The sequence below is a fragment of the Cavia porcellus genome, unplaced genomic scaffold (genome assembly GCF_034190915.1).
Source record: "Cavia porcellus strain 051 isolate PalLab524CR breed Dunkin Hartley unplaced genomic scaffold, mCavPor4.1 scaffold_9, whole genome shotgun sequence".
NCBI lineage: Eukaryota > Metazoa > Chordata > Mammalia > Rodentia > Caviidae > Cavia > Cavia porcellus.
Genome location: NW_026947492.1, coordinates 12,171,902 through 12,198,842, shown reverse-complemented (window position 1 = coordinate 12,198,842; position 26,941 = coordinate 12,171,902). Strand labels below are relative to the sequence as shown.

The window sequence follows — 26,941 nt, the reverse complement described above, 5'->3', positions numbered from 1 at the left end:
TAGCACAATCAGTTGAATGGAAAGGCAATAAAACCAGGCTTTCAAACACCCCAAAATGATGCCCTGAAAGCTGTATATGGAGAGGAAAACATGATTTATCGCTGTGGAAGACCAGATGGACACACAAATGAGTAGAGGTTGGCCTGCCGACTTAATGGATGCTTCCAGGGGCTAGCTCGCTCCTAGGGAGGAGACTGGTGATGGATGAATGTAGCAGCTGAGGGGCAGGAGAAGGGGCAGAATGGGGAGCAGGCCAGGAAGGCCATTTGGAACACTCTAGAATGCCCAGTCTTCTGTCTCTTGTGGTGCACCCAGTACCCTTTACCTCTTGTCAAAGCCAGGTCTGGGGCAAGACCTCCCTCAAAGGGAAGTGACCCAGGGCTCCAGCCCTGCTGCCCACACCCCACCCTCTCTGTATGCAGCAGCTCTCACCAGACCTCAGAGCGGCGTGGTCCAGTGTCCTGAGGGTGGGCTCTGGCCAGGGGGACCTATTTTCCTCGGTTGACAAAGGACACAACCCTCCAGGAAGGAGTGAACTCAAGGGTACAGAAAGGGAAAGTGGAGACTCACCACATCTGGGCTTTACAGCACGCGTGGATGTTCTGTTAAATCTGCCACGGGGTTTCAAGCACTTCACAGTTGGCTTAGGGCGTGTTACCTTCCCTGTAGCCCCACAGGGAGGGTAGGGGGAAGTTATTAGATCCTACAGTAAAACTCTGGATTGTGAGTAACTTGTTCTGCAAATGAGCAAACATTTCCAATAAATTTTCACTTGATGAATGAGCCATGTCTTGCAATCCTAAAAATATGGGATGGCAGACATCATATGATCACAACTGAACCAGTGGTTTTTCTCTGTCTTTTTCTTTGCTCTACAGGATTATGGGTTTTTGTCTCCATAAAGCAAGAGGTTAGGGAGGGGATCTCATCTGCAGGAGGAGGAGGAGAAGGCCTCTCACACAAGCCATGATTTTCAAAGGGAACTGCAGGTTAATTCATTTGTTTTCCTTTATATTTTGTGTTTTCTTCATTATTTTGCATTTTATTGTGGTATTGTAATCATTTTTACATAAATATTTTGAGGCTGTAGAATAAATCATCTGAGTTTCCCTTATTTCTTATGAGGAAATTCACTTTGATATACAAGTGTTTTGGATTACAGGCGTGTTTCTGGAACAATTATGCTCTGGTTTTACCATATTTTAAAATGAAGCCGGGCACCGTGACATCACCTCCTGTCATCCCGGATGAAGCAGGAAGCAGGAGGGTGGCAAGTCTGAGGCCAGCCTGTCTCAAAGAGTTGGGGATGGAGCTCAGGTGAAGGTTTCTCTGGCACGTCTAGGGTCCTGGGTTCAATCCCAGGACCACAAACTAGCAAAATCAAGGGAAGCTAAAAGCAGAAGCAGTGGAAAGATGTGTGCAAATCGACCCACCCGGGTTGACAGCTTGGCCTCCTCGTTCCCAGTCAGTCTCTCTGCTAAAGTCACCTGAGCTCGATTCTCGGAAACTGCAGTTGGGACTGGCATGGAGGGAGAGCTGAGAGGCTGTGGCGGGTGTCTGGTGCGTGCCCCAGCCCGTCCTTCAGGATGAGCCACTCACCGCCCCCCAGCCTTGGTCATAGCAGTGTATCTATCCCCCACCTCCCTCAACCCAAGCTCGCTCCCTGTACTCCTCCCAAGATCACCCCAGTGAATGCACCAAAACTCTCAAGAGTCTGCTGTCCAGATCTCTGACCTAAGACAGAAGGAGAAAGGGGTTAAACAGGAGGCTTTTTGTTTGCTTATTTTTAAATATGGCCTCATTTAATTTCACAAATCTCTGCAGTAAGCACATTTGCTATTTTATTGGGAAAAGCATCCAGAACATGTCAAGATCAAGTAGATCTGGCAAAACTGGGACTCTAATGCAAGTTCACTTTGATCCTGAGAGTTGATATGCTGGCCAGTGTCCACTCTGGACTGACCTGACCTGTGGGGTCTACACTGGGAAGCGCTGACTGGGCCAAGAGTCACTGGTTGTGTTCTGTAGAGACGATGCACCTACAAGAAGAGGGCTTGCAGCTGCTGTGTAAGTGGGGATGAGTAAGGAGAATGGTGGTCATGTGCGATGATCTTTGATGACCAAGGAGGTGGCAGTCAGCTTGGGTAGAGAAAGACCTCAGGATGACCACAGCTCTCAAAGCCAGAGCCATAAACAGCACCGGTCCTTGCCAGGAACAGCACAGTGGCAAACCCAAACCGTCTCCCTGACAGGCCCCGTGTGGTGGGGACTGCTGGTTCTGGGTCTCCCCTGGACACAAACAAGGGAGTCACCCTACCGAAACTGGCTGGCAAGACCCAGGCTCAATCTTGTCCCGTGTAGGATAAAGGGTCCTGGACTTCTCTGATGCTGCATCTGGTCCCCATGCAGATGAAGAGTGGCCTTGCTTGGGCTCTGAGGCTGATCTGGTAATAGTAAGAACAAGTTTAAGGTCAGCAGACTGCGGCCACCACCAAGCCTGGCTGGAGCTTCTCCTTCACGGCTCAGCCCAGAGCTGAAGTCGTGAGGGGAAGAAGGCGCTTCCTGAAGCTTCGTCTGTGGACTCAATCCAGTTCTCTCCTCGATTGGGGAGCCTCATGCTAGAGTCCCTGAAATGGCACCTGGGGTAGAGGGCACGTTTAGAAAGAAGCCTCGTAGTCACCCCCATGGTTCTGGTGGACTTGGCACTGATTGGAAATTCTTAGTAAGCTTTGACATCAATGTGAGAAGTATCTACATGGGATTTGTCCTGTCACCTGGAGTTTCTGAAAACATAGTTAAGCCCACGTAAGAAGAATTCTTTCACTTCCTCATTATTAAGCTGTCCCTTCCTCCTGAGACACAAGCTGGAGACAGGCAGCTCTGCTTGAGGAGACGAGACTCTCTGGGGAGGAGGCAGGTTTCTAGAAGAAACACCTGCTCAGTGTACTCCAGCCAATCAGAGATCCCTTGTCAGGGCTGCTCGTTGGGAGAATACTTGCCTAGCATGCTTGAGGCCCAGGTTTAACCCCAGTGCCATAAAAGGAAAAAAAGGAATCTCATCTCCCTTAAAATGCTGAGCTAGCGTGCTCACAAACGCCCCTGGCAGCCCTGCGACCAGCATGACCCCATGACAGGTGCGCTGGATGGGTCTATCTGCCAGGATGATGGTTGTGCCGGAGGGAGACCAGTACGTCTTGTTCCTAAGCTGGGCCTCTGCTTCCTGCATGGTGGAGAATGTTCTTTCAGCCGCGGGACGACGTACGTTTGTGACACTTTTTCCCATCTCTTCTTCCTTTTAATCTGTATGAGAAAAATCCCACCGTCTGTCCTGCGTGTTTTCTCCCAGCCGCTTTGTTAGTTGAGGTGTTTGCATGCTGAGCAGCACACACTAATATTTTCCTCCTTGGCAAAACATTAATTATCCCACCCAGTAACCTTTCTCTTGGTATTTTGTTCTTACCACCCTCTAAGCTGTGGGGCACCAAGCGACTTGGGCTTTTTCCCACCATCTCAGCAAGCTGGCTGCCAGGGCTCAGGTGGGAGCTGCCCTGTTTGACTGAACTCGGGTCCTCCTCAGGGCCCCCCACCCTCGGCAGCACCCCGTATTCCTACAGCACCCGCTGTAGCTGCTGCCCTGGCACTTCTCACACTGTCACCGAACCATGTTTTCTTCTTTTGTCACCTCCCAAGAGACTGAATGTACTCACGGCTACATTCTCAATGTGCAGGATCCTGTCTGCCACTCAGCAGTGGCTCCTGCCGAGCTTGTGGTGCAGGCGGATGAACGAACAAAAATGGAAGGATGGATAATGGTTGCATAATGTGATTCCCAGCAGCCTCCTATTGACACCACAGTCTCCATTCCTTTCCATTCACATAGTGCAGTTTGGACCCTTGCTGTCCCTGCTCTTAGGGAGTCCCGTCCTCTGTCCCCGCCTGCAGTTATCCTCAGCTGCTACCCAGCCAGCACACTCATCACTGGGAGCCCACCTGCCTCTTCCCTGGTCTCCCCCCAGCTGTGGGAGGGGACATAGGAGGATTCAGGCTCTAGGGGACAAATGCTGTGCTTGAAAGCACCTTGGTAATCAGTAAGCACGGACTCCCCTCTCCTCCCAGTTCAAAGGCAGTGAAGGCCCAGTGGGCCTGAAACGTCTGGTTTATGGTCACCTGGACGGACGGTGAGTGGTGAGTTTGGGACACAGGCCCTGGAGAGTTGATGACAGGCAAGAGTGTCCTACTTCATCCTGAGAGCAGAGCCTTTCTAGTCCTCTCTGGTGCCACACTGTGTGCCATCAGAAGGAGAGAAGGGCCTTACTGTCCCCCAAGTTTGCAGCACATGATCCTTCCATCGCATCTTTTTCAGTCTCTATAGTAGCCCTCTGAAGTAGGCAGAGTGGCCTCGATTTCTTCATTTTGCCGATGAGGAGACCGCGGTGCAGAAGGTGGAACTGAGCTGCCTGTGGGACAGAACTGCCCAGTGGCCATGGTTGGGCAGCAGATCCCAAGTCCAGGGCCTGTGCCCACACCCATCATGCTCTATCTCCATCCAGGTGCCTTGCTCCGAATGCGTCTCTGTGGGTCAGGAGCAGAGCCCAGACACAGCTTTGCAGACAGGGCAGCCTCACCTCAGAAGACCCAACCTTCAGGCTCCTCGCAGACTTGTGATATGGCTTCAGCTGAGATGGACCCTAATCATATCATTAGGTTACAGCATTCAGGACAGCCCTGCTGAAACTCAGACAAAACCTCCCAGCTCCTGACTGTACCCTGGGCCCTCCTGGATGCCTTTCACTCAGATAAAAGCCCTCCCAGCTGGAGAAAGTTTACAGTGAAACCTCCCTATAGCGTTGGCTCTGCCTGGCTTTGGGAACTGGGCAGGTAGCTCACAAAAACCTTCTTACCCAGCCCCTGCCTGTTCCCTGCCACTTGCTAATGCCACCCGGTGCTTTGGCACTGGCGCCAAGCGAGCTACTCTCTAGTAAAGGTGACATGTGGGGATTGCCTTGGTTCACACTCAAAGAGCAAAAGAGGCTCCCAGGAAGGGATGGTGGATAACTGCTTCCTTTTCTGAAGATTAGACCTCACTCTTCACGTGTAACTTAGAAAAAGGCAGTGAGATGGCTTCTTCATACATACGTGTCTTCTCCAAGACAAGATTTTGCATCATACCTGTTTCCACCTGGGATTGGTTCCTGCTGGCTGGTCTCAGGATGAAGTTACACGGAGAGGAAATATCTGAATTCCTCCTGCTTGTCTAAGTTTTTATCTGTCCCTGCCCCTGTAATGTAAACTCTAATAGGTCCACGTAGGAATCTTCAATGCTATAAGTCGAATTATTATATTGGTTTACCCATTAGCTGGCTCTATCTGAGATCCAAGCGTCTCATGGTCAAGCAGAGTTTGCCTGCTCACTGGCCAGGCCCAGGGCCCACTGGTCTGTACCCATCACTGCTCAGCTTGTACACCGGTGGCTGTCCATTGCTGGACGTCAAGGCCGCCTTCCTCAGCCCCTGCTTCAAGGCCACTGCCGCCTTACTCCTGCAGGGTGCACGTCCACGCCATGCCATGTCCTTATGCCTGGGCATGGGAGGATTTCTCCTTCGCTTCCTTGCCTCTCACCTTTTTTTCTTCGTTTCTGCCTCTCTCCTTTCTTCCTTTTTGTCTTTTCCTCTCCCTTCCTCCTCCACTAAGGGAGCCAGGGCTCTGTTGTAAGAGCTGGAGACACAGTCACCAAGAACAATGGACAAGACCTTTGAGGGCTTTGCTGTCATTTAATTTACATTCTAGAGATGGAGACAGATAAAAACAGATATTCACGCAAACAAAATAAAGTGAGATTACTGGAATACAGCAAAACGGGGTGATGGGCTTTTGTGTTCTGGAGGCCAGCAGTGCGGTCCACTTCTTCACTGTCCCCCATGACCTGCACGGACAAATGCTGCCCACTGCTCAGGCCTGCCACAAGTCACCTCCCCTAGGGGCCCTCCCATCTCATTTCCGGGCCTGAGTGTTCTCACTGTGGCTCGGCCCCACAGTATGTCGCCCCCTTTCCTTGAAGGGCATGGAGTGGCTCCTGGAGCAGGTTAGCCCCATCCCTGCTGCTGAGCTGGGGGCTCTGAAGGTGTAGCAAGCATTTCTTCCGGCCCAAGCCGCCTTCTGGCCTGGCACATGCCTGGCTGGCACAGACCAGCTGCTCAGTGAGTACACCAGGGGCAGAGCGCCACCAGGGCTGAGCCCCAGGGTCATTTGCTGAAGACAGAGCTGCTTCTATCCCTGGTGAGGGTGGAGGCGAGGGTGTTGCAGTTCAACTGGAGAATCCATCTTCCGGCTCCAGGTGAGGCGGTGATGGCAGCCAAAGTCACTTAGGTGATCTAGGCTAGGAATGTGTCCAGTTCTTCTGGACTTCTAATCAGTTTGCTTTGACATGGGGCTGAGAACAACACCATGCCTATTCTGTGGCTTAGAAAGGCCTGGAAGGGTGTAGGCAGGGTGGGGGCGTCCTGGGATCTGTACTTTGATGGGGTGTGGGGACCGCCGTGTGGGATCCTGGTACTTGTGGGAAGGCTGGTGATTTTCATGAGGGTGTGTGGGGTGTCTGTGATTGCGGCTGTGAGCTGTGGGCACAGGATGTGAGGGAGCAAGTGTGTGTCTACGTGATGGTGAGGCGGCGGTGGGGCTGGCGGTCTGCGTAGTGTGTGCCCTGTGTGTGTGGGGGGGGGGCAGGGTCACGGTGATGTCCGTGTGTCCTGAGGTATGCAGGGGCCCAGGGCAGAGTGGAGCAGGGGTAGCCTGGGCCCCAGGGGCCTGGTGTCCCTGGCAGCTGGGCCTGCCCTCTCACAGCTGCAGGCTGGGCCTCCTGAGGCCTCCACAGCTGGAAGCCATCAAAGCCCTTCCCCCTCTGCTGGCCTTTGAGGGGCTCTCGGGTTTGCAGTCCCAGCCCCACTCTCTTTCTTCCTGCCCAGAGCAGACACCAGAATATTTCTGCATTTCCTCTGGAAAAATCCTGGGAGGTCTGTTTATGGCTGCAGCAAAGCCTCACACATCTGTGCCCAGTTTAGTGGGGACAGCTGGAAACCCAGGACCTGGATTTCGCTGGAGCTGGGAGCTGCCTGACCATCGCTTCTGCCTTCTCAGAGGTGCCCAGCCATCTATGCAGGATCGTCACGGCAGAGCTGGCTCCTGTCTCTACAGGTGGCCATCCTTGTGTGCACACACTCACACATGCAGACACACCCCTGATTGCAGCAGGCCATGTGGAGGCACAGTCAGAACCACGTGGCACAGAGAAGGGACGGTGTGACTATACCGGCTCACACAAGCATGGCTCCTCCGGTTCTGGGGGCCCCTTGTGGCGCATGGGGACAGCACTCTTGGATTTGTCACCCACAAGTAACACCCACAGCCTCAGACTTGCAAGACAGCACACACTGACTCAGCACGCCCACACAGAAACATGCGACACACAAAAAGGCGTGATTCACTGCCAGCCACCTACAGAATCACATCTCAAGCCAGTCAGGGCCCCATCACCCAACCTCAGGCAAGGCCTGCCCTCCCCTGGGAGACCTGGGTACTCCCCAGCCTGGGAAGGTCCCCGATCTTCCCATCATGCCCTTCCCAGGCAGAGGTGCTCCATGTGCCCTCTGTAGGTTTCCCCAGTCTCACTGGATTCTTCTTCTGTTTCTGCACCCCACATCTTTCTGAGAGTTTCACAGTTTCTGTGACACTCAGTTCTTCAGCTTTCCCCTCTCCCACCAGGAACTCATGAGCCTCCCATGTCGGTCCCCACTGGTGACCCCTCCTGCGCCACTCTCCTTCAGGCCTCTTCTTCCTCCCTCAGCCCCAGGCCCCCCAGATTCCTGTGAAGAAGCTTCCAGTTCAGGATCTGGATTCACTCCTCAGGGGAGCAGAGGGGGCTGGGGTGGGGGATGTGGAGAGAGAAGGGAAGCAAAAGGGGCCCGGGGGCCCACTTTTAGGGTTGCTGTAGGATGCCCAGGGGTGGGGGGCTGAGGCTGAGGAGCGGAGGTGTTAGAGGGGGAAACGACAGGGCTTGCTTTGCCAGGCCCTTCCAGGCTCACATGGGGCGTCCTTTCTCCCTGGCTTCTCCAGAAATGGATCCCAAACCCCCACTTCTCAGTCCAGGCCAGGATTCTCCCAGGCTCCAGGGCAGCTGGGTGCTGCTCTTCAAAACACTCCATCCTCACACAGGCTGCCCCAGAGTGGCCTCCAAGCCTAAGGAATTTTCTATCTCCCTGGCCTTCCCAGTCCTCTTGGGGCTGTCCCTCTGGCCTAGCACCAGACTGGCTGCCCAGACTGTCTTCCCAGGGCGCTTCCCACCCCTTCTTTCCAACCTGTACCCACCTCGCTCTCCTTAGCTTTCGGTCTCTCCTCAGTGGACAATTGTGGAATTTTCTAACTCATATAGGAACACTTTAAAACTCCACTGGAGTCTTCAAAACATTCTCACCTCTTATTTGATGCACGGCAGCTTTGCAGCAGGGTTCCTTATGATTTTGTGTCTCAGTTTCCTAAATGCAAAATGGAGACACGCAGTGGGACCGCAGCCCTGGGTCTGCTATTTAGCAGGGGGCCACTAATAGACGTTAATTCCCTTCCCTTCTCCAATTTTCCCTGTATACTGGTTTATATGTTTGTTTGTTTGGTTTTGTTTTTGAGCTATATGGTTCAGGCTGGCCTTGAACTCACTGGAGAGCCCAGGTTGGCTTTGAACTCATGGTAATCCTTCTGCCTCAGCCTCCCAAATGCTGGGATTACAGGCATGCACCACCACACCCAGATCTTTCTTGTTCTTCTAAACACGGTTTAAACCAGTAAACCAGGGAAAGGTAAGCAGACCAGAGTGCCCGGGACAAAGGGATGATGGCCTCATTTTAAGAGCAAAGTACAGGAGTTTTTTATTAACTCAGAAACACCACTGGCTTCCAGCCACCCAGCTGCTGCAGGGTGGGGCAGGGAAGAGAAGCCGATGAGGACACATATATGGAAAGTACTAGGAAACAGAGAATCAGGACACCAGGGTGGGAAAAGCCCAGGCTGAGGCCTTCGCCACCACCTCGATGCACCAGGCAGCTCCACAGCCTCAAGGCAGCGCTGCCCTTCGGCCTGGGTATCTGTGCTGCAGCCCGCAGCAAGGCTGCTCTGCACCAGGAACTGCGGGCCCTGTCTGTGCCTCTCTTTGGCCTTGGTCCCTTCCCCCAGCCCCGAGGGTTGTTTTCTTCTGGAGCAAGGTCATCTGGGCTGGTGAGGGGAGGAGCTGCACGTGGTGTGGGTCACTGCTCCCGTGGCCCAAGGATTCGGCCAGAGAGCGTGCACAAGGCGGGTTGTGGGGACTGGAACAGGCCTAGGGGATGGTTCCCTGCAGAGGGTCTCTCTGGGATCACAGGGCCCTTGCTTTGGCTCTGAGCCACAGAGAGTTCCCAGGTCATTTCAGAAAGAAAGCCGCATCTTTGTTCCGAGACCCACCCTTCTGCGTTATGGCTGTCCCACAATCTTCCTGATCTCCACCCTGCATCTTTTTTTTCCCCTTCTGTTTTGAGATAGGGACTCATTATGTAGTTCAGGCTGGTTTTAAACTCTGGACCCTCTTGTCTCAGCCTCTTGAATATTGGGATTACAAACTACAACAACAGGGCTGGGGATTTAGCTCAGCGGCATAAGCGCCTGCGTTGCAAGCAGGCAGTCGTGAGTTTGATCCCTGGTATTGATTAAAAAGGAAAAAGACAAAACAAAACAAAACTACAACAACATGCCTGGGCTTCTGTCCTGTATCTCTTATATACATCTGATGGAATCTTTTAGGCTCCAAAGGGTTATTCATGAGATAAGCAAGCAGTTTGTTTTTTCTGTCTGGACGAGCCAGACTTTGGGAAGATTCTAGGCTGCTGGGCTCTTCATCCAGCTCTCGGCCCTCAGCCCTCCTCCCCGCCCAGCCACATGGGAAAGTGCCCCGTTAGCCCTCCCAGTCATGTGAATGAGGCCACGAATCAAAGCAGTGGGCAGGAAGGGGGCCACACGGAGCAGCCCGAAAGAACCAGGCCTTTGTGCTGGACGGGGTCCTTGGGGGATGAGTGCATTTTTGGCATACGTATTTAGAAAGATTTCTTTTTTATAATGAGCCGCAGAGGAGGAAAGGGGAGGGAGGGAGCCACAGAAAGACCGAAGGCAGGACGAGGGGAAAGAGGCAGGGGAAAAGGGTGAGGGCTTGCAAGAGCTGTTAGGAAAGCAAAGGGAGAAATGGAAAAAGCCAAAGGGGGAGAAACAGGGCAAGACAGTGTCAGGCAGCGGGAATTCTTAGGACAGATGGAGACATGACATCAGCGCGCAGAGATACTCGGAAGAGACACGAAGCCCATGGAGGAGAGGAGTGGATGAAATGAGGGGTAAAGAAAGGATTTACAGCTGGGTGTGGTGGTGCATGCCTGTTAGCTGGCACTCAGGAGGCTGAGGCAGGAGGACGGTCATGAGTTTGAGGCCAGCCTGGACCACGTAGTGAGGTCAAAGCCAGCCAGAGCTACATAGCAAGATTCTTTCTCAGAAAAGAAAACAAAGAATTTACTTCATTTCACCCTGCAGGGAGAGGAAGCCTCAGTAGGGATGGAAAGTGATAGCAGCCATCGCTGAGCAGTTCTTTGGGGGCTGGGATGCAGGACAAGGGTTGCCTCCCTCAATCCTTGCAACCACCAAAGCGGGCCACGTATATACACCTAGCGTCTCCCTGGTGTGAGAAACCGAAGGAGTAAACAGGTCCAAAATATACAAGGGATAATATATAATGGGTGAAATGGGCAGAAATTTATCCAAAGGAAAGAGGAATTAGGGTGGGGAAAGGGAGAGAGGGGAAAATACAAGATAGTTATACTACTACTTTCTATTAGTCCGTTGAAAAGAAAATTTGTGCTAATACCTTTGGTATGCCCATATCTCATACTCTGAGTAATTACTTTGAAGATAATTATATGCAATGTATTAACTATTATTATTCTCCTACTTTGTCTTGAAATTTTAAAAAATTTCTTACATTAAAAAAGCAGACCAGGTACAAGCCGTACTGGGCCTGGGAGGAATAATAAGAAGCCAGTTCACACTTCCCAAGAGCTGGCGGAATCCATGCATGGCCCAGGAGGAGAACCAAGCCCTGTCAGTCTTCCTGGATCTGAGGGGAGTAACAAGAAGCCAGTTTACCCTTCCCGTGAGCCAACCAGCATGTGGGCTAGGAGACAAGAACACTGTCCCCTCACCCCCAGCAACTGCCTGATTCGGAGCACAGGCTGAGTTCCTAGCAACTGACGTATCAAACGACTTAATGCTGGTATTGTTTGATTGACTTTGCAGGCTTGAAACCAGTATTCTGAGCATCTATTAAGAGGATAACATTACAACAAATATGGGATTTTTCCTTCTGTCTTCTTTTTGAAATCCAACATTGTTCTCACTGTTTTGTTTTGTTCCATTTTATTGTTTTGTTTTATTCAATGTTCTGTTTGGATTGGCTTGATTCTGTTCTGTTTTGTTTGATTTTATTATGTCTGATGGTACGGGCAGCAATTTTGAAGATAATAAGAGACATTATGGTAGCCACTGTTGATTTCCTATTATCCTGTTTGAAATCCTATATCATTTTCACTGTTTTGTTTTAAATGACTGTTCTGTTTTATTTGGTTTGGTTTTATTTTCTTTAAAATATGCTTTCATTCTTTTGTTTTGATTTTATTATGTCTGATGATATGGGCAGCTATTTTGAAGAAAACAAGAGACATTATGATAGCCATTGTTGATTCCCTATTATCTTGTTTTGAAGTCCTGTATCATCTTCATTGGTCTGTTCTGATTAGCTTTATTGTTTTGTTTTGTTTTATTCCCTTTTTAAAGAAAAGCAGGCCGGGGCTATCATTATGCACACTTCACAGATGGGGAACCAGAGACCTCAAAACAGCGTGTAACTTGCTAAAATCTGACACGATGCCAGCCTGGCCAGGAGCAGTAGGGGCTGGAGCTGAACCCTCAGCCCTCTCTCTTGGCTTTTCACGTTGCTGGGAGTGTGTGGGGTGAGTGTGACATGACTCAGAGAGACAGGAGGGAATCACAAAGACACCAAAAGGGAGCATGCTAGTATTATGACAGTGACATTTTCCAAGCCGAGGTCCTTCCTCAGAGTCTGTGTGGGAGGCAGGATGCTTCGTCTTTCTTCTGTCTGCAAACCTTCCTGCAACCAGCAGGCTCCCTGTGAGGAGGCTGCACATTCTCAACAGACAGAGCATTGAGTGGTGATCGGGGACACCTCTTCTTGCTCTGGACAGAACAGACATACGTTGGCTCTCTGCAGCCCCCATGCCTCACCCTCTTGCAGCCTGTTTTCCCCTGGGCACGCCGTGTTGCATGGTTTACACATTTGTTTCCCTGGGGCTGCCTCCACTGGCCTGGGAGAGCCAGAGACCTGCCCCTATGCTGGGCTCAGGTGCCTTCATGCATGAACACTGCACAGAGATTGCAAAGAACTGGCAATCAGACACAGTCCCTGCTCCCATGAGGGCCCACTTAGCTGGGGAGGTGTGGGAACAAATCAGCAATCACAGTGCATGGTGACAGGGGTGACTTCCGGAGCTGCAGACCATGGAGGGTCTATGGAGAGCTGGGGAGGGGCATGAGGGGAGTGGCTCACTCAGGAGGGTTTCCTGGAGGAGGGCATGGACTGAGTCTCCAATAGAAATCCTCTCTCCGTTAAATTCTCATGGCTTCTGATTGGCTGTTCCCCTCTTCTTCACTCTGAGAGTGTTGTTATATTCCTTCTGGGGAAGTAGTCATTGTTAATCCACTCACTGATTCACCTGGAAAATGCCTACGGCTTGTGTGACACGCACCAGACACTGTGCTAGAGCCTGGGAATTCAACAACAATGCAGACCTAGTCACTATCTTCACGAAGCTCCAAGGAACTGAGAAAGCTGACAGGCAGGCCAGCAGCGACCCCACGGAGGCATGTGGAATCTGTCCCATGGGTCTCTGATGGGACGGGCCACCTCGCACACAGCCACCCCTTCCCTTTACCTCCCCCACCTCAAACTGAGGGAGAAGCCAGCACTGCCATTAGTCCCTTTCCCTTTTTTTTTGTTTTCTTTTCCCTTCTCTTTTATATTGAGCCCAGGTGCACCCTACCACTGAGCTACATCCCGGCTCTTTTTATTTAGAGACAAAGTCTCACTACATTGCTCAGGCTGACCTCAAATTTGTGATCCTTCTGCCTCAACAGCCTAAGTAGCTGGTCGCACAGATGTGTGTCACTGTACCTGGTAAGATCCTTCTCTTGTCTCTTACCTGATCCCAGGTAAGGGCTGAAGGTAGGCATCCTGCCTGGAGGGGGACTGTGCGTGGGCTGGGCGGCAGGCAAAAGGAAAAAAAATAGAAGTCATCCTAAAAGGAAAAGAAGAGCGATATAATTTAATATACAGGAAACTTAAAGAATCCACAAAAAATTTTGAGAGCTAATAACTACAATAAAGTTGCAGGATGCCAAATCAACACTCAAAAATCAGTAGCATTTCTATATGCTAATAATGAGTTAGGTAGAAAAGAAATATAGAGCTATTAAAGAACAATTCCATTTGTAATAGCTATAAAAATACTTTGGAATGCATTGAGCCAAGGAGATAAAGTAACTGTATAGAAATATGGATGAAATGAAGAAGCCTCAAATAAAAGGACAGGTATCTTATAACCATGGATGGGAAGAATTAGTAGTTACAGTTCTTATGCTACTGAAAGCACCTACAGATTTGCTGCAGTGCTGGTTGAATCTCCAATGTCATTTTCCCTCTAGAGAGAGTTAAAACAGTGCTTTTCTTGCTGCTGCAGGAGGGATCCCCAGCTCTCCCGTGCTTCTCCCGGTAGGTGGTGCACAGGGAGCGGGTGGGAAGGGAAGGCCTTGGGGTATCCAGGTCCCTGGCTTAGCCTGATGGGATGCAATCTTCTTCCTTTAGTCTGAATCTCTCTCTCGTCACCCGCTTCCTCTCGTCTCCTCTCCAGCCTTCCTGTAGTCACGGGAATTCCGTCTTCTCATCTTCCACTTGCCCCAAAGCTATTACTTTTCTTCTTCCTTTTCCCCTCCTCCCCTTCCCCCTTTCCTGTTTTCTTCCCAGACCCTTTATTTTTCTTCCTCCTTTTCCTTCTCCTCCTCCTTTTCTCCTGAGAACTAATTGCTTGAGAGGTGAAGACCAGGTCGACTTGTGAAAACCCCATCCATCGCCATGGTGATGCTAATTCAAACTGAGTTCAAAGGAAATTGCTCCTGTTAAAACTAACAAGCTGGAGTCAGGGCCCCAGCGAGGACTAGTGCCAGGAGGAGCTGAGCCTTGTGCCCAGAAAAATAGGAAAACCTACTGGCGAGCCGCTCACATTCCGATTCCGGCTCTGCTCTCCCTGCATCCTTCAGATCTGCCCAAGCCCACAGTAGACCTGAGAAGTCACTGCCGCAATCCTCCTGCCTCCAGACCAGGCTCCTCCCAAGCCACCTCAAACGGATGAGCAGTCAGCATCCACTCCCTCATGCTGCGGTTCTGGGGTTTAATCACCCTTGCTCTGGAGAGTTCTTTACGGTTCACGCCAGTGCGTCTCCTTGCTTTCTAGTAAGCACAAATTTGGAAGGACCGGGAGCAGAGGATTAAGTGCTAGATCTGAGCCTGGTGCTATCTTAAGACTTCACGTGTGTGTAGCCAACCCACTGGTCCCCACTGTGGGGGGTCTCATTGGTTGTTCCCATCATGTGGGTGTTCTGGAATGGGAAAACTTAGAGAAAGGACTGTATACAGCTTACTGCAAGCCCAGCTAGGTCTGGCTTTTTAAAAGAAAGACATGTTGGGCCTCCTACTGGTGACCAAGGTCTCAAAACTGAGAAGGAGAGGGTCTGGATCACAAAGCAGCAGTGAGTTGCCTTCTGCGCTTGGAAGCAGCCTGTCCCTCCTCTCCTGGCCTGTAGTGGTGTCCATCTTAACATATGTCACTTTCAGGCTGGCCAGATGCATGTGGTTCTTCTCTACTCAGCAGACAGAGACCATGACCTCCTGTCCCCGGCACAGGACCCGTCCTGGAGGGAGCCCTGACATACTATTAACTTCAAGGCTAAAAGTTGACCAGGAACCCTAGTTCCTTGGGAAGCAGAAGACTTGAGATGCCTCATCAAGAGACCCTACCAAACCTGGTTTGGGGAGCTCAGTCTCATGATGCCAGTGAGAAAATGTCCTGGGGCCCATTATAGTTCTGTCCTTGGCAGGGGCCATTCCCTGAATCCTTTTCCTAGCAGCTCCTACCTCTGACCTTCATCAGACTTTATCTGTTGCTCAACCCTCAGGTTTTTGTTTTTGTTTTAATCTGAAAGACCTAGTGATCTCCCTAGGTACTAAAGAGATACTAGTCCAGCAGTAGAGGAAAATTCTTGAAGGTCAAGACCATGTCTGTGCTTCTTCAGTTTCCTGGTAACCAAACACTATGATAATCATGGTCTGAGTGCCATTTAAAATGAGAGAGCCACTGAGGTCTGGCTGTCCCTCGGGGAAGGAGCTAGAGATCTGCTATCCTAGGATGTGTTCTGTAACCTCAAAAAATCTCTGCATGTCTTTGTTCTTGGGCTTCTTAAAGTGTAACAAAGGTTGGTCATGGCTGAGTCGTCTCAAGCTCTCAGATGCGTCAAGGGAGTGTCCTGTAGCCAGGGATGCAAGACAGCATCTCTGCTTGAGGCAAGGCCAGCCGCACTTTATGCCTCTCCTGGGTTAAGGACCTCGGTGACCAACTGAGATTTGAACCTGTGTCCTCAGACTCTTTGGGATCCCTCCAAATGTACACATACACACAATAGCCCCAGAAAGAGAGAGAGAGAGAGAGAGAGAGAGAGAGAGAGAGAGAGAGAGAGTTAGAGGTGCCTGGATTTGAGGTGAAATCCAGCCAGAAGTGAGGAAATGACTCAGCTGGGCCTGGGGAGGGCCTGGGGCCAGGCTCCCACCCCCAGGCCAGCCTTTGTACTGAGACCGGTTCCTTTCATCCCAGCATCACAAAGCCCCTTTCAAGTTGGAAGCAATCCAGCAATTTGGGTCATTATCTCAATTAACAGGAGAAAGCCGGGGCCCAAGCTGGTGGGGGTACTTTCTTCTGAATTAGGCCTGGAGGCCTGGCCAAGATTTCCCAGCCCCAGGCTTCTGTCCCAAGCCCTGGGCTGGTTGTGGGTCCTGCAGTGCAGGAAGCAGGAGCCAGGCACTCCATGCAAGGATCAAGGTTCTGCGGGGTGGGGTGGGGTGGGGGAGGGTAGGGGGGGTGGGGGGGACGGGACAGAGGTGTGTTTGCAGGGCTGGAATTCCCTAGAGAACGCTGCAGGGGGTTCCTCCCCAACCTCTTGGTTGTTGGTCATGGGGAAGTTGAGTAGCTTGTGCTTTTCCAAGTGGGAGGCAGGTAAGCAAATGGTTTCCAGACTCAGGCCCCACCAAGCTTGGAGAGATCTTTCATTATGAGGGGAAAACATTACTAAAGCTCAGGCTCTGGGCACTCTAAGCTGTGTTAGCCAGCTGAACCAACAGTTTCTCCAGGCTTCTCTCCTAGAACAGTCATGCGTAGTCTCTTGTCCCAACGTGGGCCCAGTCTAAGACAAACTGCACTGTTCTTAGCAAATCAGGTGGCCACCTGGCTGTGCAGTCGTGGATAACTGTTTTAACCTCTCTGAATTTCAATTGCATCAAAGGTCCTCCTTTGCTTGGTGTCCAGAATGCAGAAGGGGCTGTCTTACTGATTCACACAGGTAACAAGACTCCTGCTTTACTTCCCTGAGCATAGACAGGTGGGTGACATGGATGACCTCGGACCACACTGTCAGGGATGGAACCTAGGCTGTCAGGAGAAACCTTTAAAGGGTGTTCCCTGCCTTTCTGGGCTTGGATGAAGCTGCTTCCCCCTCTGCTGAGTCAGGACAGAGTGTGAGGGTGGGGTGCCGTGGGGAAGTCAGGGGCTGAAGAAAATCCAGGGTGTTGCACAAGAGGCAGCGGGGGTGGGGGAAGGTCCATTTTAAAGAGGCAGTGGAGGAGCACGGGGCTGGTCCTGCACCGAGCGCTGTCTGCCGCTGTGATGTTCTGTGCTGCAGGGATCAAAGCCTCCCTGGGCACCGTTCCCTAAGACAGGGTAACTGCGGGGCCCACAAACACCTTGAGTTTCTCACAGAGGCCTACTTGAAGTCACTGCCTCGGTTTCCCTCATGCCCAGCTCTCCGCCCCCGCTTGTTTCTGATCCAGCCCTATGGTGCTCCTCACGCCTCCGGCTTGGGCTGCTGACTCAGTCATCGGGATTGATGTCCAGGGCCACCTGTGGCTGCACATGGTCCATCTCGTCCGTGTTAAGCTTCTCTCTCTGGCCCCGGTGGCTCTCCCATTTCAGCCTCGGCCTCCATCTCCCTTTGGCTCTAGACTTGGTTAAGCTTATTTGTGCAACGATCTCAGTATCTGACTCTCAAGTTTGCCAATGGCCTTCACATAAATCGGCAAAGTGGGTAGAGTGGGCCTGGCCCTTTCCTACTTGGGCCTTTTAAACTCTTAGTTCTAGACCAATCCCTCTTCTAGTCCAGTGATGGTGAACTTTTAGAAATGAGCTCTTAACCTGCAACCCAAAACCCACTGATTTATCACAAAGTGACAATACTTCAATGGAACTTGAATACTGAGGTTTTAGTTTAGGGACAGCAACTCATATATTAACATCTTTTTCTGGAAAGAAAATAACATGTGTGCCATAGGTTCGCTACCACTGCTTTAGACTCTGTTGGCCTCCTGAGTGGGGCTTTCTGTCTCCCAGCTGAGGCCAGCAGGCCCTGGTCTGTCTCTGGCCTGCTTGTCTTCAGGAGACAGCTTGGTTCTGCGCAGGAGCCTGGGGTAGGGGGAGATACAGAGGCCTACCGAGGTAGAGGCAGCTGGGAGAGTCCTCTTGCCAAGTCTGCAGGGCACATTAGGGCTGCCCATGGAACAGGGTCTTTCTTAAGAGGGAGGGAACTGGACTGTGTAACCAAATCATAAGCAGAAAAGAATTAGAACTTTCTTCTGGGGTTTGTGAATGCTTTCTTCAGTGTGATTTCTTAGATCACTATCTTGAGTTTCTCAAATACTCCTCCTTGAGGGCTTCTGTCTCATTGTGTGTACATCCCTATGACTTCTCTCTCCCAGTCTCTGGACTAAATTTTATTTTTTCAAGCTTTTTGAGGTCTTTGGATGACCATTAATCGCCTCATTTCACAGGGGAAAAATGGAGACTTAGAGAGATGTGCTCATTTCCTTATAGCTTCATAGCCAGTAAGTAATGTTATGGTTGGAAGTCAATCAGATCCACTTGACCCCAAACCTAAGCTCATCCCATTACATTCTCATATAATTATGCATATGTGCACATATCTGTATGGTTTGTATAACCAAGTGTGTGTGGTATCTCCAGGAGTCCTTATAGGATTGTTTGCTGGTTGATCTTTCCCTTCCCTTCCCTTCCCTTCCCTTCCCTTCCCTTCCCTTCCCTTCCCTTCCCTTCCCTTCCCTTCTCCTCTTTTCTTTCCTTTCTCTTTCTCCTCTCTCTCTCTTTCTCTCGTCCATCTTCATCTCTATCTCCATCTCCATCTCCATCTCCATCTCCATCTCCATCTCCATCTCCATCTCCATCTCTCTCATAAGGCAGTGGGCCCTCTTTCCTCATGGTGTTTTCTTTCCAAGCCTGGGAGGATTAGAAATGCTGGCCTTTGGCTTCAGCATTCCTGGCCCTGTCTGGTGAAGAGGAAAGGGGCTTCATAACGTTTACCTGGCACAGTAGCAGTCATGGCACCAACATGGCTTCTGTGTGGAAATATAAAAATGTCTTTGAAAAGTAAATTGGCCAAAGCAGAAGAGTTCGGGAACCTGTGTTGTAGACCGGATTTGGCCTTTTATCAATTGTAGGATCTGGGCAAGTCTTCAGACTTGACTCTCCTTGACTAGACAATGGGGGTAACAATGCTGTCAACCTCCTGGGGGTTAGATTAGGAGACATAATGTGCATGAACACACTCGATTAGCAAAGGGTCAAGTCATTCATAAATGTCAGTGTGTGTGCACACACATGACTGTTTGGATACCCCCGCCCCAGCTTTCCGATGGGATATCTTGAGAACAGCTTGCTCTCCCTCCTCCTCTTCCCAGAAGGGACCTTTCTCACGGACATGTCTCACGGTGGCGGAAGAACGACTTGGCAGCCTCCCTCCCTTCTATCAAAGGGACACGAGGAATCAGCACGCATCCAGTTAGTCACGCAGCACTTAACAATGAATGTGAGGATGCTTCTACTCTAAGCGGCTCAGGAATGGGTGAGGCTTCTTAAGTGAGCTAATGCTGGGTTATTGTTTTATAAGGGGCAGAGTCAGAGACGAGCTAAGAGGAAAAGTAGCCCTTCCTCTCCTGAGAACCATACTGTGGGCGCTGGGAAAAAACAAAAAGCAAAATAAAAAAAACCCGCTAGTGCTCATCATGGATGTTGACACACCTGCTTCTAGGCTAAGGACATTGGACATTGCTGTCCAGTGAGAGCCTGAAGGGGTTCAGAGGGGTTACCCCTGTGCTCCCGAACTAGCTGCCAAGGGTCAAACGCTAGGATACAGACAAGGGGCTCTCTCTGGGGAAGGGAGTATAGAGTCATTGGTCTCAGCGATTAAAGAGACTTTAGCAAAGGGATAAATGATCAGAGATGGGGAAGGACTAGAACCCTGTCTCAAGGCTGATGTCTGGTGGGGCATCTTTGTTGGTATTCAGAAATTAACAAATCAGCTTCCTTCCAGGGTTGTTTGATGTTGAGATCTACTTGACCCTTGGGAGATATGAACCAATATGTGTATTTTTTATAAATAAAGATGAAGGTAAAACAGGGTCACTCATTCATGCGTGCGTGAATGTATTTGTTCCATACATTTGTTTTAGTATTTTGTCTATTCCAGGTCGGCTGGAAGATGCCCGTCTCTACGGGGCACGCTGCTTACCTTTCAGGCTCACTGGCTGCATGCTAAGACAGGAAAATAAACAAGCCTTAGAAATATGATGAAAAAAGCTCATTTGTAATGACATAATTGGACAGAATGGAGCTTCTCCAGCTCTTTCTGCTTAGGGATTTCAGTACATCTAAGGGTGTCATCATTTCACAGAGGGAGCAATTGTGTGCGGAGGGTTTCATCCTAACTGGTGCAGAGCAGGCATCAGGACTGCTCATCCTTTGCCAGAGGAACAGGTCAGCAGGACTGGCCTGTGGGCTTGTGTCTGAGCCTAATCCTGAGCCTTGCCTTTGGCTTTTACCGCCCTCTTCGAGGATCCTCTCAGCTTCTGCAGTGAATGGGGTGGGCTGAGACGTGGGGTAGGAGTGTCCCTTGCACCCTCGGCCTGTCCTGATTCATCAAAGGGGGATTCGCTGGTTGCTAGAAAGAGTGGGGGTGGAGGAGGAAGGGAGAGAAGGCTGCATAGGCTGGGAAAGATCCAGAACTCTCATTAACGTCTGACACCTCCAATAAAAAGCTGCATATTCCCCAAAAGGGATTTTTGAAAATCTTAAACTCTTTGAACCATGGTGTTTAACTGCCATTCCTCCAATGGACTTAACAAGAAACCCAACCCCTTGGCTTTCTCACGGGGCTCAGCCTGGGGCAACTCCCCTGCTCCAAGCATCTGAGGTCCTTGTGTGGGGACTCTTGAGGCTTCTGTGGCTGGGCATGAAAGGGAGGCCTTGGTCCTCACCATGAAGGCGAGGTGTCCTCGGGGGCTGTGATGCAGTGGAGTCTGAGGCTTGACTGAGTCGTGGGCACGTAGGGGAAGGGGACAGCGGACAGAGGGGAAGCTGCGAGGCAGATGGAGCTGAGAGATGTGGTTATACCCAAGCACTTCGGTTTCTAAACCGGCTCTTTCTTTTCTTTCCTCTTTTTCTTTTTCTTCTTCCTTCATCTGGATGAACAAATAGTACATATACATATGCTAAAATAGGAATATGGCAAAAAAGTCCCTCTTTACTGCGGGCCACCTGCCTCTCAATCTGTAGGCAACCACCATCACAGCATTTGTGTATTATTATTATTATTTTTCATTTTGTATTATTTAAAAGTTTTCTGACTGGGGGTGGAGCTCATGGGTATAGCAATTGTTTAGCAAGTACAAGGATCTTGGTTTGACCCTTGGCACTTAAAAACAATTCCATGCACTCTCTATCTCTATCTCTCCCTCCTCATAAACAAGAATATATTATATACACTATTCCATTTGATTTGCCCTTAAAAATACATTTTAGGCATTTTCATGTAATCTACTTAATTTATACATATATATTTTATTTATATACACATATAAATCTACTTTATTTTTTGCCTGGTATAATATAATAAGGGTAACTTAATTTATCTCCCTCATTTCCTCATGGAAGGCACTTAGGTTGTTTTCAGTCTTTGTTATTACAAAGCTGCAGTGGTCAGTCTTGAAAGGACCCATCTGGGCAATTTCTAGAAGAGGGGTTGCTGCCACAGAGATAAGTACATAAATTTGATAGACATTGCTTAGGTTCTTTTCTTTTCTTTTCTTTTCTTGGGGATTGAACTCACAACCTCATGCTTGCCAGGCAGGTGCTTATGCTGCTGAGTTAGATCCCCGGCCAGCTTAGGTTGTTTCTAACTCAGCAAGATTGTATCAGTAGTGGTGGGAGAGGTGGTCAGCCCTGTATCTGTACTCTTTCTGTCCTCCTCCTGCCCCATGCATGAATGAGATAAAATGACATGCATGAACCCCCAGGGAGTGATTGAAGATCATTTCTGCTGGGCTTCAAAATGCATGAAGAGAGAGGTTTGTTTGTTTGTTTTATTTTCTGAATGATTCATCCTAGTGATGCTTGTTGGGGAAGAACACTCCCCTCATCTAAGCAAAAGTGCAAGGCAGAGCGCTCAGTGTGGGCCAGGAAGCGTCACCTGAGTCCTCACAGGGCAGAGACCCTGGGCTGGTCCCAGGGAACTCCTTGGGTTCCCCAGTTTTACTCCTGAAACCCCAAGGATGCTGATCATTGCATTATAGTTTTGATTTTTTTATGTGTGGCTACCATAATGTCTCATGTTTTCTTCAAAATAGTTGACTATACCTTAACACACAATAATATCACACATAACAAAATAGTATAAAACCAATCAAAAGAACGAAAGCATTACAGGACTTCAAAACCAGGTAACAGGAAATGAACAATGGCTACTATCACATCTCATTTTCCTCAAAAAGTTGTCCATAAAATTAAAAGAAATTTTTAAAAAGTTGGCCATAGCATCACACATAATAAAATCAAATAAAATGCAACAATAGAATCAATCAAAACAGAAGAACAAAAGCATGATAGGACTTCAAAACAAGATGATAGGAAATCAGCAATGGCTACTGTAATGTCTTATTTTCTTCAGAATAGCTGTTCATACCATCACACATAATAAAATCAAACAAAGCAAAACAGAATAAAATCAATTAAACAAATGAATGAAAGCATTGCAAGATTTCAAAGCAATATAATAGGAAACTACGATTACCATAATACACCCCATTATGTCCAAAATAGTGCCCATACCATCAGACAAAGTAATATCTAACAAAACAAGACAGAACAAAGCCAAACCTAACAAAATTGTGAAACCAATACAAGAGTTCAAGACAAGACAATAAGAAATTAACAGTAGTTATCACCCTTCCCTCACAGGTGTTTCCTCCCCTTCCACTCTTACAATAACTATTTTGCTTTTGGTTTTTTTTTTTTTTTTTTGTCTTTTTCCTTTCTATCGGTACCGGGGATTGAACTCACGACTGCCTGCTCGCAAGGCAGGCGCTTATGCTGCAGAGCTAAATCTCCAGTCCCCACTATTTTGCTTTTGTATCCCATTAACTCCTTCTGTTTCTTATGCTAGGGTTCACATGCATGAGTTCAAACTGTTTCACCCATGAACATAATCTCCAGTTGCATCCATTTACCTACAAAAGCCTCAAGATTATTCTCCTTTATAGCTGGGTAACTTTCCATTGCATGAAAATATCTTTCTTATCCATTGTGTGGTTGATGGGCAAGTCACCCTTGCTTTTTTCCTGGTTTCTTGTCACATGGAACAATTGTTTTCTCTCCTTTGATTTTCAGTCTATGAATTTCCTTTCCAGTTAAATGTGTTTCTTGTATACAGTATATCGATGGATCTTGTTTCTTGATTCCCTTTCCTTGTGTTTCTTTTTATTGCTGACCTGAGACCCTCTGCTGCTGTTCCTGGAACCATGGTCATCTTCATCTCTCTCTAGAACATTCTTTGGCACTCTCTGGAGGGTTGGTTTGGTGGTCATGAATTCCTTCAGTTGTTCTTTATGATGAAAGTATCTTATTTTTCCATCAATTTTGAAAGATAGTTTTTCAGGGTATATCAATTTGGGTTGGAAGTTGTTTTCTTTCAGGATTTGAAACACCTCCAAACTCTTCTTGACTTAATGGTTTGTATTGATGTCTGCTGTGATTCTGATTGGTTTTCCTTTGTAGGTGATCTGTCTCTTTTCTCTAATAGCTTTCAATATTCTGTTCTTGTGCTGACTTTCTGGGATCTTGATTATTATGTGTCTGGGTGTAGATATACTTTGGTGATGGCTAGTTGGGTTTCTATATGCCCACTTATCTGTGTGTCAGATCCATTTCCCATGTTTGGTAAATTTTCTGCTACTACTTCTGTAAATAACCTTTTAATTTCATTTGTGTTGACCCCTGCTTCTTCACTAATACCTGTCACTCTTAAATTATGCTTCTTTGTATCATCTGGAAGCTGTTGAATTGTTATTTCCTGATATCTTGTTATTTTTAATAGATCTTTCCTTTCACGATTACTCCTATCTTTAAGGTTTGAATGTCTATCTTTAGTCTTTTTCAAGCAGTTTTGCCAGCTTTCGATCAGCTTTTCAATATTTCCTGGATCTCTCTTTGAATCTGTTTCATGCATTGTAATTCCTTTCTATATTCATTCAAGGTTTCTATCATTTTCCTATGCTCCTCTTTTTTTTATCTATGTCTTCTTTAGATATACAGAGTAATTCTTTCAGTATGTTTGTGATTTCTTCTTTTACCTGAGACATTTCTGGTCTCCTGAAGTTGTTTCCTTACTTCAGTTGCTGTCCTCTCAGGATTTCAGGTGTGTGACTTCCGTTTTCTTCCATGACCGTATCTCCCAGACTTATTGTGTGTGGACTAGTGGTCTGAAATTGCCTTTTGCGCCTTCATCTTGACATTCTCCTGGCTTCCTCCCAACAAGCCGGTTGTGGGGCCCCAGGCACTTCCCAGGTTGGTTGCCTCTCCATGGTGTAGGCGAATGGGACAGGCACCTGGGTTCCTTTGACCCCAGATTTACAGGGAGGTAGCAGGGTGTGGAGCAGGCTTCCCCAGGCCTGTGCAGCTACACTGGGCTTTCCCGATGATCACAGGTACGTGGAGGTGGGGCCGCTTCTCTCAGCCTGTGTGTCTACACTGGGACTCCCATGCTGGTGGCAGATACACAGGGGCTGTGTTTGTCTGATTCTGCTAGTGAGTGAGGCTGCCTAAGGGAACCAAGGGCCTCCAATGGTGACCTACAGGTGCACAGGGCTCACCTGGCTATATGTCTCTGCTCCTGCTCTCAGGAAGGAGCCTTCCGGTGGCAGTGCCTGGCAGGCGAAGGTGGAGCTCGATAGTTTTAATTTTTCAAAGCCTTTTGCAGCCACAGTTTCATTCCATTTTAGCTCCGAGGCACTGCTGGTTACAGACTCAGAGAGAGTACATGAGGAATTAGGAATCTAGAAGTCTGGGAGGAAGAGTGCAAGTCTGAGGCCAGCCTGGGCAACTTAGCAGACCATATATCACTCAAGGGATAAAAAGTGGGTGTAGCTCATGGGTGGGGCATATATCTAGTATGTGTGACATTGTGGGTTTAATCCTCAGTGAGAGATAGATAGCTAGCTAGAGAAAGCCAGAAGTTTAGGGTTCAAATCTGTCACTGAGTTCACTTACCCATGTGGCCTTGGGCTTCTGCAGAGATATTTGGACAGGAGGCTCACCAGTCTCATAAAGGATGTGGTCTGTTGACTGTCTAAGACCTATGGTGAGGCTGGGGACCAGTGGCACCTGGCCATGGTCAATGCTGGCTGCTCATGATTCGCTGACCAGATATTGGCTCACCCATTATACATGGCTCCAGGCTGCTATACTGTCCTGCACTGGCTCCTGAACTGGTTCCTCTCCTCCTGGTGATGGTGTATCCTCTCAGATCCGCAGGTCGTGGTTTCAGTGGTGCAGAAGGACCTGGGGCCTGTGTGGCAGGCAGGGAAGCATAACGGTGTTTGGATGCCACTGGACTAGACTGTTAGGGAAGAGATCCCCCACTGCCCACCCCCTTTCTGAGGCACTGTAATTCATGCCATTCACCTTCCACAAAATCAGCCAACCTCCAGACCCTGATTCTCCAGATCACCTTGGAGGCCTAATCAAAACCAGACACCACCCTGATCTCCAATTAATACTCCATCAATAGCCCTAGTTATCCTGGTTCCAGGCCTCGACAGCTCTGCATTCCTGGCTTCTTTTTCCTAGCATCTCTGATCTGCCACCTTTCAGCATCCTGGATTAGGAGCACCCAGAGAGGTCATCCCAAAAGCCAAGTATAATTTCTTGGAAGAATCACTGGGTTGGGGTCAGGAGATCTGGTCTTCACTCTTGGGGCTGCCACTTACTTGCTGTGTGGCTTTGGGAACATTTAGCCCTGCGGACCTCGGTTTCCCTATCTTTGGCAACCAATATTTATATTGCAGTAGAGATCTTATAAAATACTTTCCATCTATACTCTCTCTTCCAAAAGGAGAAAATGATGACTTTTCTGATTGTTATCTTAGGGAGAAATGCAGGAGAAAATGGGTTGTGGGAGATAGGAAGCTCACAGAGGTTAGCAGTTGCTATGACAGGTGGGGTGGGGCCCTGAGCAGATGGTATTAGTATCTCTCTAGGCCAGTCCCGTCACATCCTGGAGGGCCCAGGCTTTCCCATAGCTATTTCGCCATGACTTTCCGGAGACTGGAGTGCTATACTGGAGACTCCCAGCAGGGTATGAATCGATTGGAAAACCTGGGGGAAGACAGAAAAAGGTTATCTGGGAATCCTCAGAATGAAGGCCCCTGTGGAAAGTGACTTTTGTTACAGGTCCTTCTAGGACGATGGCACCTCTTGGGCTCCATAGGAATCATGACCCATCTCCCCTGAAGACAAAACAGGACACCAAACAGGCCAAGGAGTAGTTGTAAGGATTTAGGCTCAAGCAAGGGCTGCCGCGGAGGAAGCCCTGGCACCCGGTGACTGGTTGAGCAGTGCCTTGGAGACACCCAGTGGTGAGGATGAGGAATCGCAGCTGTCCCCTGTGAAAAGCAAAGGAACAAACGAAAGCAACAAAAGGGAAGGATTCTTAGCTGAGTCTTCGGAGGGCTGGGCAGGGATCGCTTCACTCCTCACAGCTGCTGGGGAGTTCCACATACCAGTGCTTTCTTCAGTGTGGAACAGGGGCCCAGACCGGTGCCCTCTCATCTTTTAGCTCCGTACCCCAGCCACTTAATCATACCACAACTTTTGGGCTCTCAGTTTTCTCACCTGTGAAATGCAACGCCTCACAGGGTTGCTGCAGGGGTGCGAACAAGTGTTCATCTCCAAGTCTGAGGCAGAATAGGAGCCAAGTAAAGGCTGACTATCAATAGAGAGATCACGTCTTGCCCAGTGTCTCAGATTAAGAGATTTGATTTGCCCTACAGAAAGCAGTGAGTTCCTGAGATACAGAAAGGCTGTTAGATATCATTGTAGGCGGGGCAAGAAAGAACTTATTGGTCACATCTGGCTTTCTGGCAAGCCCAGCC

General features: G+C 49.1%; 2 long non-coding RNA genes across 5 annotated transcripts; one reads left to right on the top strand and one right to left on the bottom strand.

Moving 5' to 3' along the window:
* Positions 1 to 1,104: 1,104 nt before the first annotated feature.
* LOC134477629 (uncharacterized) lies at positions 1,105 to 14,514 on the bottom strand. 4 transcript variants are annotated; one of them, XR_010049676.1, is made up of 4 exons: positions 13,786 to 14,514; positions 11,039 to 13,427; positions 8,468 to 8,528; positions 1,105 to 2,444 (listed from the first exon to the last, which is right to left on the bottom strand). It is a non-coding gene; the product is annotated as an uncharacterized LOC134477629 (long non-coding RNA). The 4 variants fall into 4 exon arrangements; XR_010049675.1 differs by lacking the exon at positions 1,105 to 2,444 and having other exon boundaries at positions 5,752 to 8,528; positions 11,039 to 12,896; positions 13,332 to 13,427; XR_010049673.1 differs by lacking the exon at positions 1,105 to 2,444 and having other exon boundaries at positions 5,752 to 8,528.
* A 1,828-nt stretch (positions 14,515 to 16,342) lies between these two features.
* Positions 16,343 to 19,926, top strand: LOC134477628 (uncharacterized). Its single transcript, XR_010049672.1, has 2 exons — positions 16,343 to 18,328; positions 19,199 to 19,926. It is a non-coding gene; the product is annotated as an uncharacterized LOC134477628 (long non-coding RNA).
* The last annotated feature ends 7,015 nt before the right edge of the window (positions 19,927 to 26,941 follow it).